The sequence below is a fragment of the Squalius cephalus genome, assembly GCF_949319135.1.
Source record: "Squalius cephalus genome assembly, chromosome: 4".
Taxonomy (NCBI): domain Eukaryota; kingdom Metazoa; phylum Chordata; class Actinopteri; order Cypriniformes; family Leuciscidae; genus Squalius; species Squalius cephalus.
In genome coordinates this window covers 54981902-54996901 of record NC_137125.1, presented here as the reverse complement: position 1 = coordinate 54996901, position 15000 = coordinate 54981902, and the positions used below count along the sequence as shown (strand labels likewise).

The 15000-nt window shown below is 42.0% G+C and overlaps 1 long non-coding RNA gene across 1 annotated transcript in view; it reads left to right on the top strand.

Moving 5' to 3' along the window:
• The window catches only part of LOC307158029, a 399912-nt gene that overhangs the window by 64166 nt on the left and 320746 nt on the right, over nucleotides 1-15000 (top strand). The window lies entirely within an intron of this gene.

Sequence of the window (15000 nt, the reverse complement as noted above, 5' to 3'; positions counted from 1 at the left end):
CTCACACACTGATGCACAAGAGGTCCCTGAGGGATTGACAGTGAAGATGCAGATGATGAAGTTTGTCACTCAAATTACTGCAAACACAAACACACACACACAAATCCAGAGAAATTGACTGTTTGAGACACACACCATCTGTTGCATTAGCATAATTATGCGAATAGGCAGAGAGGGTGTAATGGGTCGACTGAAAAGGAAACAATCGATTCCACACACTCACACACACACAAGTGTACACCTTGTGATTTTTTCAGTGGCAACAAATTACTGAGCTGACAAATCTTAATAAGTGACTCACTGAATCATTCATTCATTCGGCTACACTGATTCATTTGGGAAAGTGAAGGAGTCATTGAATCAATCATTCAACCCATTTGTTCACAAGCACTGATTCGTTCCGTAACTCGTTCTGGTTTCTAATGTCGTTATCTGCAAATAAAACAAAATTCTTTCATATCTCAGGATTCTTAATTTAATTAAATAAACTTCACTGACTCTTTCTGAAGGTTATATCGATCTTTATGAGCAAATCACTGAATCATTCATTCAACTGATTCATTCTACACTTAATGTTCTCTGAACGTTCAGATTGTCCATTTTAAAAACTTTTTTCTTGGTTATGTGAACGTTAAGAGAACATTAACATTGTATCATTCTTCAAACATTATAGGAACGTTACTTTTGAATCTGAACGTTCTGAAAAACGTTAGACGAACATCTAAATAAAACATTTCAGAAAAAAAGCGCTCCATGAATGATGTATAAATAATGTTTTTGTTCTAACGTTCTGAGAACATTATTAAAGACCGGATAACTTTGAAAAAAACGTTCTATTAATGTTCTGGAAGAATGTTTGATCATAACGTTGAGAAAACGTTCCCTGTTGTCTAAGAAATAACTGAGAGATAAAGTCATGTGAGTTTCCGGTTCCCACAGGATTTCCCTCAACTTCTCTCATGCTCTTCTTCTCCCTCTTTCTCAGTGTTTGACTCAATGAAGCGAATACCATGGTAACATGACACTAATTTGGTGAGAGCGAGGGAATGACACACAAACACGATTCTCGGCACATCTGTCCTTTAGCAGAGCTCTCATTACCGTCCTGCTCGAACACGCTGATTATAACGCAGAATAAAGCCATCACACAGCAACTCAGTGAACGTTATTCACCTCGGTTCCATGCTGCAATCCTCTAGTGAACATAAAATTACGCAAATGACACAGATATTGGGTAAAATCATCCATTTTTAACTGAATAATTGATTTATATTCAATATATCAATATATAATTGAATGAAATATTTGTATTTACAATCAACATTTCTCTTAAATTAAAAAAAAATGCATTTTGGGATTGCCTTCTAAATGAAGGATAATATGATGCTAAATAAAACATCTTGTTTGTGATTATGATGTCTTAAAGGTGCAGTAAGTGATTTCTGAGAAACGCTGTTGAAACCACAAAACACACTTGTAGCCAATCAGCAGTAAGGGGCGTGCCCACACACGAAGGGGGAGGAGCCTGTGCTGCACAGTGTGTTCGTGAATTTGGGGGCGGAGCTATGAAGATAGGGGTGTGATCATTTTGGGTAGGGGCGTGTCTAGGCATGAAGGGGGAGGAGCCTGTGCTGCATAGTGTGTTCGTGAATTTGGGGGCGGAGCTATGAAGATAGGGGTGTGGTCATTTTGGGTGGGGCGTGTCTACGCATGAAGGGGAGGAGCCTGTGCTGCACAGTGTGTCCGTGAATTTGGGGGCGGAGCTATGAAGATAGGGGTGTGATCATTTTGGGTAGGGGTGTGTCTAGGCATGAAGGGGGAGGAGCCTGTGCTGCATAGTGTGTTTGTGAATTTGGGGGCGGAGCTATGAAGATAGGGGTGTGATAATTTTGGGTAGGGGTGTGTCTAGGCATGAAGGGGGAGGAGCCTGTGCTGCATAGTGTGTTCGTGAATTTGGGGGCGGAGCTATGAAGATAGGGGTGTGATCATTTTAGGTAGGGGCGTGTCTACGCATGAAGGGGAGGAGCCTGTGCTGCACAGTGTGTCTGTGAATTTGGGGGCGGAGCTATGAAGATAGGGGTGTGATCATTTTGGGTAGGGGTGTGTCTAGGCATGAAGGGGGAGGAGCCTGTGCTGCATAGTGTGTTCGTGAATTTGGAGGCGGAGCTATGAAGACAGGGGTGTGATCATTTTGGGTAGGGGCGTGTCTACGCATGAAGGGGGAGGAGCCTGTGCTGCATAGTGTGTTTGTGAATTTGGGGGCGAAGCTATGAAGATAGGGGTGTGATCCTTTTGGGTAGGGGCGTGTTTGTTTTGATGACTTCTAATATGGTTTCTCGGAAATCGCTTACTGTGCCTTTAAATGCTGTCTAGATTTGCCGCAGATCCAGTATCAGACGCCTGAGTGCTCAAACAGAAGTGGATATCCCATAGACTGCTGTTCTCTGGAGGAAATGATTAATTTAGCACCCAAAAACAGCCACGGAGATCAGATCACACCTGCTGCGCCTCTGAGACCAAACATTAAATTTCAGCTTGTTCTCTTTGATACGGAGCTCCTGCTTCTGGCCACTCCATAATTCACCAATTAAGAGCTTCAGTTCTGCTTTAGGATCAAACGAATTGAATTACAAATGGATCAAAACAAGAATTTCTTGTGAAACTTTGAGTGTATTAGACAGATGAGACCAAGTCAACATCAAAGTGCCCCAAAAAAATCACAAATTTCCTGAAGATCTTGATTGTTTCTCCTGAGCAACTGGAATAAACAGTTCAACATATAGTTACATTATTATTAATAACAGTAATCGAAGTAAACAGTTCTTCTGCAAACATCGTTCATTAGCCTCAGACTAGTGATTTATCACTCATTTACTGATATCAAATTTGTATTTAAATCTATTTTTATTTATTTACACATTAACACAACTGAAATCTTCATTAAAGTCAGCATGAAAGGGAAGTTGCACTGGTCTGTTCTCCTCTATTGTGTCATATATCCGAGTGAAACGCTTCTGGAACAAGAACAAATGTGGGCGGGGCTTGATTTTGATTGGATGGTTGTGGTTTGCTATTGGCTGATCTCATGTGAGTGACAGGTTGCCCCGCCCACATCATCAGAGACGAGAAGAGATGCTGTAAGAGAAGTTTATTCTCATTCAAGATTGCCAGGAACATGAATTTAAATTGATAAATAATTTATCACAAAAACAGCAATATTCCATAAAAAATAAACAATTGTCAGCTTTGATTTCACGGTGACTTTAAGCTTTGAAAGAGCAATGAAACGTTCCTCTGGGAAGAAGCACCACGTAGAGAGTGAGAATGATCAGAACAGCTTGGACTGCAAACCGCTAACAGCTTGAAGCAAAGCGAGTTGGCAGCGAGTGCGACTGAGGCGCTTCACACACACTTGTGTTTCTGCGTTTCTCAAGCTGAATGACGTCTGAATCTCTGTTTAAAAGCTCGTTTCGGTGCTTTAATATGTGTCTGTTCCAAACATCTTATAAAACATGACGCAATGAAGACGTGAAATAATATAACACGCACTCGAACAAATCAAGACTCTTAATGTAAAGTGTGCGCTCTCATGTTACAAGACTTAATGACAGTGTGATATCTGCAGTATTCACAGACTCAAACTCCCTAGAAAACACAATCCAGTTGAGCTCCCCGAGGGCTTATTGCAGTAATTATGATTTTCATAAACCCCTTTGTGAGCGTCTTGCAGAGAAAAGCTCTCCGCATTGTATCTGAACCCCAAAATGGAGAAGAATTCATCCTGGCGAAGCTGTGGTTCTGCTCGGGCCTGAGAGGATTAATCATCAGAACCTTCTGCTCGAAGAGACATTTCAAAGAGAAACGCTTGAGAAAATGACGTTTAGGAGCTTTAACCACATCACAAAAGAGTTATCTAGGTAATTAGTGTTCCGTAATTAGATTCACATTTATGTTTTTTTGATTTGGCAGATGCTTTTATTCATAATTCACCGGCAAACGTGCTTACAAACAAAAGCAAGAAAAACAAACTGAACATGTTTTGATTAATAAGGAAAAGCACTTTTTCTTGGAAAACTTTCACTATTTCACTACTTCTAATTTCATTTTTATTTCATTTCTTTAAATGAAAAAATAAAACCCTATATATATTATATAGGGTCCCTATATATCCCTATATTATAAATGATTATAGGCTATATATACAGTTGCTTTCAAAATTATTCAACCCCCATTGAAAATCAGGTTTATTGGCAACGTTTACAGACTTTCAGCAGTTTGCAATGAACAAATCAAACAATAGTAATCGAAATAGCTCAACACAACAAATGTTTCAAGTGTTTTCCCCAAATTCAACTGAAAACGCAACTTTTAATGACTTCTGCTGTCTCAAACCCCCTGAATAGACTCCCTCAGAACAGCGCAGATCTGCAGAACAGGAGTTGTCTCGCTCATCAAGGGCTTCATTAGCTGCACCAGGTGTGCTAGAGCTAGAACACATGACATATCTGAACTGACGAGGTTTGTTGAGTGTCACGTTTGACTGCATGTTAGAAATATGGTCCACAAAGTTAAGAGAAGATATCATCACCCTTCACATGGTTATAAAAAGATAGCGAAGGCACTAAATGTTCCTAGAGATACCGCTGGAAGCATAGTTTGCAAGTTCAAAGTTAAAGGGACCGTAGACGTGAATCCCAAAACTTCTGTGGCTTATTTATATGATTTTGAGTACATCTCTTGTGCGTTTGGGTCAGTATTGGTGTAGTCCTGGAGTTCTGGCATGTGAAACCTCAGTGTCTGTTGCCACCAAGTCTTGCTGAAGGTCTTCTGCAGTCGCTCGAGGGATTTTCTGATCCTGCTTTCTCAGAAATCAGCCGTTGATATCTGCCTTTTTCTACCCCATCCAACTTTGAACTTGCAAACTATGCTTCCAACGGTATCTCTAGGAACATTTAGTGCCTTCGCTATCTTTTTATAACCTTGTGAAGGGTGATGATATCTTCTCTTAGCTTTTTAGACCATATTTCTAACATGAAGTCAAACGTGACACTCGTCAGTTCAGATATGTCATGTGTTCTAGCTCTAGCACACCTGGTGCAGCTAATGAAGCCCTTGATGAGCGAGACAACTCCTGTTCTGCAGATCTGCGCTGTTCTGAGGGATTATTCAGGGGGTTTGAGACAGCAGAAGTCATTAAAAGTTGCGTTTTCAGTTGAATTTGGGGAAAACACTTGAAACATTTGTTATGTTGAGCTATTTCAGTTTCTATTGTTCGATTTGTTCATTGCAAACAACTGAAAGTCTGTAAACGTTGCCAATAAACCTGATTTGAACACAGTTCCACCTTCACATGGAGCGAATGTCCCCATTCGCTGAGCTCTGGACGGCTCAAGGACACACGCGTATGAGGTGTGTGTATGAATGCAGAGTGAGAGATAATAACTGAGGAAGATCACAGCGGGAGGAAGAAACACAGACTCACCGTGACCTGTTTAACATCATCAGCCTCTCAGTGTCAGCGCAACCGCTCGCAACTCATCCCCACACAAGCTGGATTCATTACTGGGAATATCTGGATATTATGACACTTGTGCTGTGGATGAGAAGAGAACAGAGGAAAGCATACACCACTGAATACAAGAACGAGAACCGCATACTGTACATCTACACTACAACTACTGTAAATACAAGTATGCCGTACTGAAGCTAAGAAATATATGCTGTAAGAACGTTCTGTTAATATATGTTTATGTATTAAGTTATGAAAACATAATTTCTGAATGTTCTCGGAATTATTTCAGACATAAAATGTCAAAATTATGACATTACTAAGTTATAATAATCAAATTGACATTTAAAAGCAAAATTATGACAAAAAAGATCTCTCTCACACACACACACACACACACACACACACACACACACACACACACACACACACACACACATGACACATCTATCTAGGTGTGGTCATTGATTGTTTATTTACTTGGAAACCCCACATTGATTATCTTTGTTCGAAATTCCAGCAACGATTGTATTTTTTAAGAAGACTTAGGCTGTTTGGTGTAAATCAGAGAATTATGCAATTATTTTATTATGCCGTTTTAGGTAGTCTTTTAAATTATGGGATGCAAGCTTGGTATGGCAATCTTCCGGTGCAATTAAAATCACAGTTTGCACGTCTTGTTAAAACTGCAATGAAAGTTATGGGTGTAAGAGAATATACGTTACTACAATTAATCTATGAATCGTTAGTTTTTAATTTTAGAATGTGATTCAAGCCATGTTTTATTTACAATGTATCAGCTTCTGCCATCAGGGAGACGGTATAGAGTCCCACTTTGTAAGAGTAATTGTTACAAAAAAATCATTTATTCCTGTATCTATTAATGTGTTAAATAGCAAGATGTAGTCATTGTTATGACTTTTTTATTTTTTTTATATTATTATTATTATTATACATATTTTCTTTCTTTTTGGTTGATTGTGTATGTATGTTGTGTAATTTTTTTGGTTATGTGTGTGTGTATGTTGTGTACTACTGCAGCTTTGAGTCCAAGGCAAATTTCCTGAAAAAGGACAATAAAGTATACTAAACTAAAACTAAACTAAACATACTAAGTTATAATAATCAAATTGACATTTAAAGTCGAAATTATTAAAATAAAGTCAAAATTAGGACATACTATGTCGAAATTATGAAATAATGTTGTAGTGTAACTGTGTTGCTTTGCTGTTTGTGAGTGTGTGAGTCTGAAACGGAGTGTAAATGCTGTGTGTGAGACGAGGACGCCGAGGGTCGAACTGTTTGGCCCTTGAAGAGCGTGACTCCATTTCATCGGCAGCGACGGCCCTGTGCTGTCATTCATTAGTGCTAAAATGTGTATGAGCCACAGGGGAGCGGATATATCACACACACACACACACACACACACACACACACTCGCTCAGCCCTTGACTCCAGTACAGAGATGACAAGCAGACCTACAGTCATTCATCATCCTGGGCTCTCTTCCTTTATCTGTGTATCTCTCTCTCTCTCTCTCTGTAAAGCTGCTGACTTTGAATATTCAGCTCTATATGTGCTATTTTTCTCCACACACACACACACACACACACACACACACACACACACACAGCACAAATTAAAACACGCATAACTGATGCACACTGCATGTAAATCTCATCTGCAGAGGAACAGCACACACTACTGTGACCTACTGACCTCTAACCAGAGGACAAAGGTTACATGACTTCACTCAGTGGAATATTAATGAATATTCATATTAATGGAATATTTTCAAGTATATTTAATTCAACTTTATTTCCAGACTTAACAGCACAATAATAGCATTCTGTGAATTATCCAGCCGACAAATACATTTATACATCAAATTTCTCAATAAAGCCATAAAGGTTTTTACTCTTGACATACAAAATAGATTCCTTGCACTGCTCCTTTTTTAATATAATCCTCATACAATCATTGTAGGCAACCTGAAGCTTACATATGCTTACTTTTTTTAATTTAACCCACAAAGGAGCAGTATAAAGAGAAGTACAGTATGTTCTAAAAAGGTCTATCCGAACACATATACAATTTTCTCCCCAACACATTACAACCCTGGTTAAATCTTACTTCCAAGACCTGCAGTTCTGCTTTACCACAGCTGATTTTACCACGTCTTGGCAATCCTTGGAAGTCGGCATCATGGCAGGATGCACCATCTCACCCCTGGCCTTTACAATGGCAATGGAGGTCATCATCCGGGCGTCAAAATGGGTAGTGGGTGGGCAGCGGCTTAATTTGGGCACACGCCTTCCTCCCCTCAGAGCCTTTATGGATGACATCCCTACTCTGACCACCACTGCTCCATGTACCAGAAACTGCTCGGAAAACTGGAGGAGAACATCAGCTGGGCTCGCATGAAGATAAAGCCATCAAAGTCACAGAGCATCTCCATTGTCAAGGGAGTGCTCTCTGACTGCAGATTCTTCATTGGAGAGGAACCCATCCCAACCAGCCTATTAAGAGCCTTGGAAGGTGGTATGATGCCAGCCTGAAGGATAAGGATCAGGTACAGCAGCTGCGGAAAGAAATCAGAAGTGGGCTCCAGGCCATTAACCACACTCAGCTCCCTGGAAGATTGAAGGCCTGGTGTTTACAGTTTGGCCTTCTTCCCCGAGTGCTGTGGCCCCTTACCATTCTTGAGGTCCCAATCTCAACAGTGGAGAAGTTGGAAAGAGGAATCACAGGCTACATCAAGAAATGGCTTGGAGTGCCTCGATGCCTTACCACCATAGGCCTCTACGGAGATTGCGCCCTCAAACTGCCCCTCACCAGTCTCACAGAGGAATTCAAGTGTGCTAAAGTAAGACTCCAGATGACACTGATTGAATCTTGTGATGCAATGGTGAGTAACAAGTGTGAGAGACCAGCCAGTGCTGTGGAGGAGGCAGCAGCCGCTCTCAGACTTGCGGACATAGTGGGGCATGTCCAGCAGGGAAGGGGAGGCCTTGGGCCAACAACTAGGCGACCAGCCTGGAATACAGCCACGGTACACGAACAGAGGAAATTGGTGGTGGAGGAAATACGCCGGCAGGAAGAAGCAGCAAGGTGGGCCAAGGCAGTTTCCCTTGGTAAACAGGGACAGTGGACACGCTGGGAGAGTGTGGAGAGAAGGAGGATCAGCTGGAAGGAGTTGTGGAGCATGGAAGCAAAGCAAATCAGCTTCATCATCAGGACTACATGTTCTTCCAACACCTACCAATCTGTGACTGTGACTGGAAGATGCTAGTGGATGTTGGGCGGCGGCTCGTTTTTCCTCCAGAGATTGCAATCACCACACTTAGGCCTGAGATACAAACCCTTTCCAAAAATGTAGAATATCATGGAAAAGTTTATTTATTTCCATAATTCCATTCAAAACGTTAAACTTCCATAGATTATAGATTCAGGGCCCACAACTTAAACGGTTTCAAGTATTTAGTTGTTTATTTGTACATAATTTGGGCTTCCAGCTCATAAAACCCACGAAAACAGGATTTCAAAAAATTAGAATATTACATGAAACCACACAGTAATTACACAGTGATACCATGGTCATTGAACCAGGTTTTGGTTCTTTTGGCAGTGTGGGCAGGTGCAAATCCTGCTGGAAAATGAAGGAAGCATGAAGTGCTCTGGACATGTCCTGGTAGACGGCTGCGTTGACTCTGGATTTAATAAAGCACAGTGGACCAAAGTCCTCTTTTCTGATGAGAGCAAAGTTTGCATCTCATTTGGAGACCAAGGTCCCAGAGTCTGGAGGAAGAATGGAGAGGCACACAATCCAAGATGCTTGAAGTCCAGTGTGAAGTTTCCACAGTCTGTGTTGGTTTGGGGAGCCATGTCATCGGCTGGTGTTGGTCCACTGTGCTGTCCACTCAACGCAGCCGTCTACCAGGACATGTTCAGAGCACTTCATGCTTCCTTCATTCTCCAGCAGGATTTGCACCGGCCCACACTGCCAAAACAACCAAAACCTGGTTCAATGACCATGGTGTTACTGTGTAATCACTGTGTGATTTCATGTAATATTCAAATTTTATGAAATCCTGTTTTCGTGGGTTTTATGAGCTGGAAGCCCACATTATGTACAAATAAACAACTAAATATTTGAAATCGTTTAAATTGTGGGCCCTGAATCTATAATCTATGGAAGTTTAACGTTTTGAATGGAATTATGGAAATAAATAAACTTTTCCATGATATTCTAATTTTTTGGAAAGGGTCTGTAGTTCTCTGGTCCCCCTCTCTGAAGAAGGTCTTCATCATCGAACTCACCGTACCCTGGGAGGACTCAGTGGACAAGGCATACGAGCGAAAACAACTACGCTATGCTGAGCTAGCAGCTGAAGCACAAGATCGCGGATGGAAAACTGAAGTCCGTCCAGTGGAGGTGGGGTGCAGAGGGTTTGTGGCAGTGTCTACCACCAGACTGCTTGGAGACCTGGGAATCAGAGGCCAGAGTCTGCGCCAGGCCATCACAGCAATGTCGGAGGCAGCCGAGAGAAGCAGCCAGTGGCTGTGGTTAAAGAGGCAAGACTCTTGCTGGGCTCCAGCTTGATTGGGTGATTGGGGGGATACACTGCGGGGACTTGATCACCCCCGTAGGGCCTTCCTCAACCGAGGATGTCTAGTTATAATGGCCGAAACATCCAATGAAGCTTGAGGTGTACTACTGATGATGTGTCCCATCAAGGGAGGATGCCCACCTGAAAACTCCACTGTGACAACTACACCGCCATGGTCAAGTACATTCTCCTGGTACGCGCTTGCACTTGAAAGATGTATTACATCTCGTCCTGAAAAAAAAAAAAAATTGGCTTGGCCATATTACATTCAGTGCTGCCTATACATATTGTCATCATCAAATGTCCCAAATATTGTGTTGTAGTGCATACATTTATTTGCCATGACAAATAAAAATCAGGAAAATTCAGGTCCTTATCCCCTTTTGTTCTACATATCACAGCAACACTCTTATTTGCATTATATTGCACATCATATTTAATCCCATAATCAGAGCAAACATTTAGCAGCGTGTGAAAGCCAGCACTGAAAACATGACCAGATCGTCGGCATACATAAGATGACTGATTAAAATATTACCCAACATGCATCCAGTCGTACAATCACTGAACTGTTTGGACAATTCATTCATATAAACACACAGTCAATAAATAAATAATCATAAATACGTTTTTCTGAAATATTTTAGTTAGATGTCAAGTTAGATCTTTTATTTTAATGTTAATACTTACTACTTGTTTAGAAAGTATTTTATTATGTATAGTTTTACTTGTTATTTTATCTGTTTATTTTCTGTATTATAACTATCATCTCTCTCTCTCTCTCCCTCTCTCTGGCCAACACAAATGTGCCGTATTTATTTCTGAAACACTGAGACAGACAGATGTGTGTGACAGACAGAGAGAGAGAGAGAGAGAGAGGTGGTCATTTTTGCAGGTGTTCCTCCACTCAACATCCATTTCACATCTTGACAAGCAATCAATCAAATCTGTCCGCCGGAACCCTGTGCCGAGACTCACCAAACGGACAGCTGTTACCACGGAAACCCCATCAGCTCGACATCCAATCAGAGAGCGAGAACAAGGATCTGACAGACACGCCTCTCTTTCGTGACTGATCGTCTGTTTGTCTTGTGAAGCAGCTCATCAATAATCCAGCCAAATGAAGAAAAGTCTGAGTCAGTTTATAGCGACCACATTCGTCAAGCTGGAAACGAGAATAATCTGAATGAGAGTGTGAATGAAATGAGCTTCAGGGAAGGAGAAATCAGTGAAATCCTCACATTCTGTTATTATGATACTTTAATGGTGTTTTTGGCCTTTTGGAGATCATTAAAGAGCCAATTAAGTTCTAAAAATGAATGATAAGGTAACATTACATTGTATCGTTCTTCAAACATTATGGGAACACAGACCACAACATAGTGTCGGCCCTGATCCGGCCCACATCCGGTACACATGTAGGCCTACCAGATCTGGGCCGACACTATGTTGCTGTCTGGGAAAGTTACTTTTGAATGTTCTCTGAACGTGCTGAAACAAGTAGTGACATTTAAAACACGTTAGACGAACATCCAACTGAAAAGTTTCTGGTAAAAACCATAGACTGTAATCACCCGTTGTGTTTCTGAAGAGCGTTTTTGAAGCCCAAAGTGGGCGGAGCTGGCCGTCGCCATCTTGGCCGCCCGTCACTCCCGGATAAAGGAAAATGTGCAGCGAGGCGGATTGGCCAAGGGGGTAATCTTTCAGAAAAAACTGAAGCTTCCCCGAGCGCCGCCATTGATTAGCAGACGATCACCTGCTGTTAGCACTCCATTGACTCCCATTCATTTTGGTGTCACTTTGACAGCGAATAACTTTACATCTGAGGCGTTTAAAGACTCCATTTGTCCATTATTTATTTCTAAAGAAACACGAAAATGTATAAAAGACTCCATTACCTTGTATCTTACGTTATGGCCCCGTAGAAGCAGTTTTTGTAAAAATAGGCTAACGATTGCGTCATAACCACACGGCTCTCTGTCGCACAGTAGAGAGATTACCGTATGGACAGGAGGAGAAGCTCGCAGGTGATCGGGGGGACGTGGAGGCAAAATGACAAAATAATTCATCAGAATACTTAGCAAAAGTTTCTCCTGCTCCTAGCTCATGGACACCTCCTACTCACACTCTCCGTCTCTGCAAGATTCGGAAGGGAATGATTCAGATTTCTCTCGGCACAGCTACTAGAAGACAGACGGGTTGCTCACGTCACATCTACGTCGTCAAGCTCAGTGTGAGTCTGCGCAGTCGCTCGGCCATCAGGAAGAAGAGCTTCTAATTGACTTCACTTGTCTCCGTTGAATCCAATGAAGTCGCTGTGTCCATTTCTTTTACTGTCTATGGTTTTTTGAAGCCCAAAATGGGCGGAGCCGGCCGTCGCCATCTTGGCTGCGCGTCACTCCCGGATAAACGTAAATGTGCAGCGAGGCGGATTAGCTGAGGTGACGTGACGCTAACAGACAGCACACAAGTGGCTAGTAGTGACATCAATCCACCTGTCACTCAAGTGGCCACGCCGTTAATTATGTAGATCTTTAAGGCATAATATAATTTAAACAAATGAGTTATAAAAAAAACACACCCCTCTCACAGTCGTCATGAAGGGCAAAATTAGCAATATAGACCAAAACCACTTTTTGTACCAGACTGTAAACGTGTTTTTCTGCAGTAAAGTTGAGCGTTTTAACATGCGAGTCTTTTGGATTGAGTCTCTTCTGCAGCCGGCCTCTAGTGGCCAGTGGATGAACTGCAGTTTAAGTCTCTTCAGTGTTGAGAGAGAGAGAGAACGGAAGGTTGCCGTTTGGTAAAAACCCTTCAATGAATCACGTTTTGAGAGCATTATTTTAACTTTGCATGAACGTTCTGTAAACAGTGCCCGACGCGGCAGCTTTGGATCCTATAATTAGGTGTCTTTTCTAATGACAGTTTCCCCATGGAGACGCTCGCTAATTACTAGAACGGGAAGCGCGCGGGTGTCGTTGCTCGTCCCTGGGCGCGCGCGCATCGATCTAAATTCGTTCCTGTGGTTTAACGAGCGCGCGAATCCCCGAGCGCGCGTGACTGATCGTGAAGGTGCTCTTCTTCAGGTGTTTAGTTCAGTGTGTGTGTCGGAGATGCTCAGATAATGAGATTTCTCAGGTCAGAAGTGGCTCTTTATTTCTGCTCCGTCCTCAAGAGGATTAAACTCGCAGAAATATTCATTCTGTTTCCCGCTCCTACATCCTTCACTGCTCTATGATGATCACTCACACACACACACACACACACACACACACACACACACGTCTGGTTCACTATCTTTGTGGGGACTCTCCATAGACTTAATGGTTTTTATACTGTACAAACTGTATCTGTCTCCTTAGACTAACCCTACCCCTAAACCTACCCATCACACACACACACACACACACACACACACACACACACACACACACACACACACACACACACACACACTAACCCTACCCCTAAACCTACCCATCACACACACACACACACACACACACACACACACACACACACACACACACACACACACACACACACACTAACCCTACCCCTAAACCTACCCATCACACACACACACACACACACACACACACACACACACACACACACACACACACACACACACACTAACCCTACCCCTAAACCTACCCATCACAGAAAACTTTCTGCATTTTTACATTTTCAAAAATATATAATTTAGTATGTTTATTAACCCATTCCCCTCATGGACCGCTGGCTGGTCCCCACAATGTAATATAAATCAAACGCACACACACACACACACACACACACACACACACACACACACACTCCTTACACTAACTCAACCCATCACACAAAACTTTCTGCATTTTTACAATTTTCAAAAAGCTTAATTTTGTAACTTTCTAGCAGGAAACATTCTAACATTCTCAGAACGTTCTGACAGAGTTCTCTCAGCGTTAAGATCAAACGTTCTTCCAGTAACATTAATAGAACGTTCATTCAGCGTTATCTGGCCTTTAAAAATGTTCACAAAACATTCGCATAATCGTTCATTCAGTTCATCGTTCATTAAAAAAACGGTTTAGTTGGATCACGCTCGTTTGCTTTTCAGAATGTTAATAGTTTCAAAACGTTCAGAGAACATTCAAAAGTAACGTTCTCATAATGTTTGAAGAATGATACAGTGGAATGTTCACTTAAAATTTAAAAGTAAAACAAAATTGAGGTTTTGTTGCACAGTCATGCTGTAGAAGGGTTAAAGTGTGTGAGTGTGTGTGTGTGTGAGAGAGAGAGAGAGAGAGAGAGAGAGAGAGAGAGAGAGAGAGAGAGAGAGAGAGAGAGAGAGAGAGAGAGAGAGAGAGAGAGAGAGTATGTGTGTGTGTGTGTGTGTGTGTGTGTGAGTGTCAGTTGTGCTTGGTCAGTGTTGTCTGTGGCAGTTATATATATTATTGATGGATGTGTTTCTCTCTCGCAGACAGACAGCAGAAGTAATGAGCTCGGACACACACACACACACACACACACACACACACACACTTCTGTCTAGCCAAAACACACACTGGCACGTCATGTTGCTGACTGCACTCAAACACACACTCACCAGCTACAAAACACTCATCAGGAAAATAGCCAGCTTTTAATTATAATGCCCAGAAGAGCCTTCATCTGCATCAGTCTGTCACACACACACACACACACACACACACACACACACACACACACACACACACACACACACACACACACACACACACACACACACACACACACACACACAGCAGTGCAGGAATGAAAGAAGGCCTGTTGCGCCCTCTATGTGACAGACAGCTGAATTACACACATGTTTCCACTGCAACATTTTCCATGACTTTCCCGAATAAATGTGTC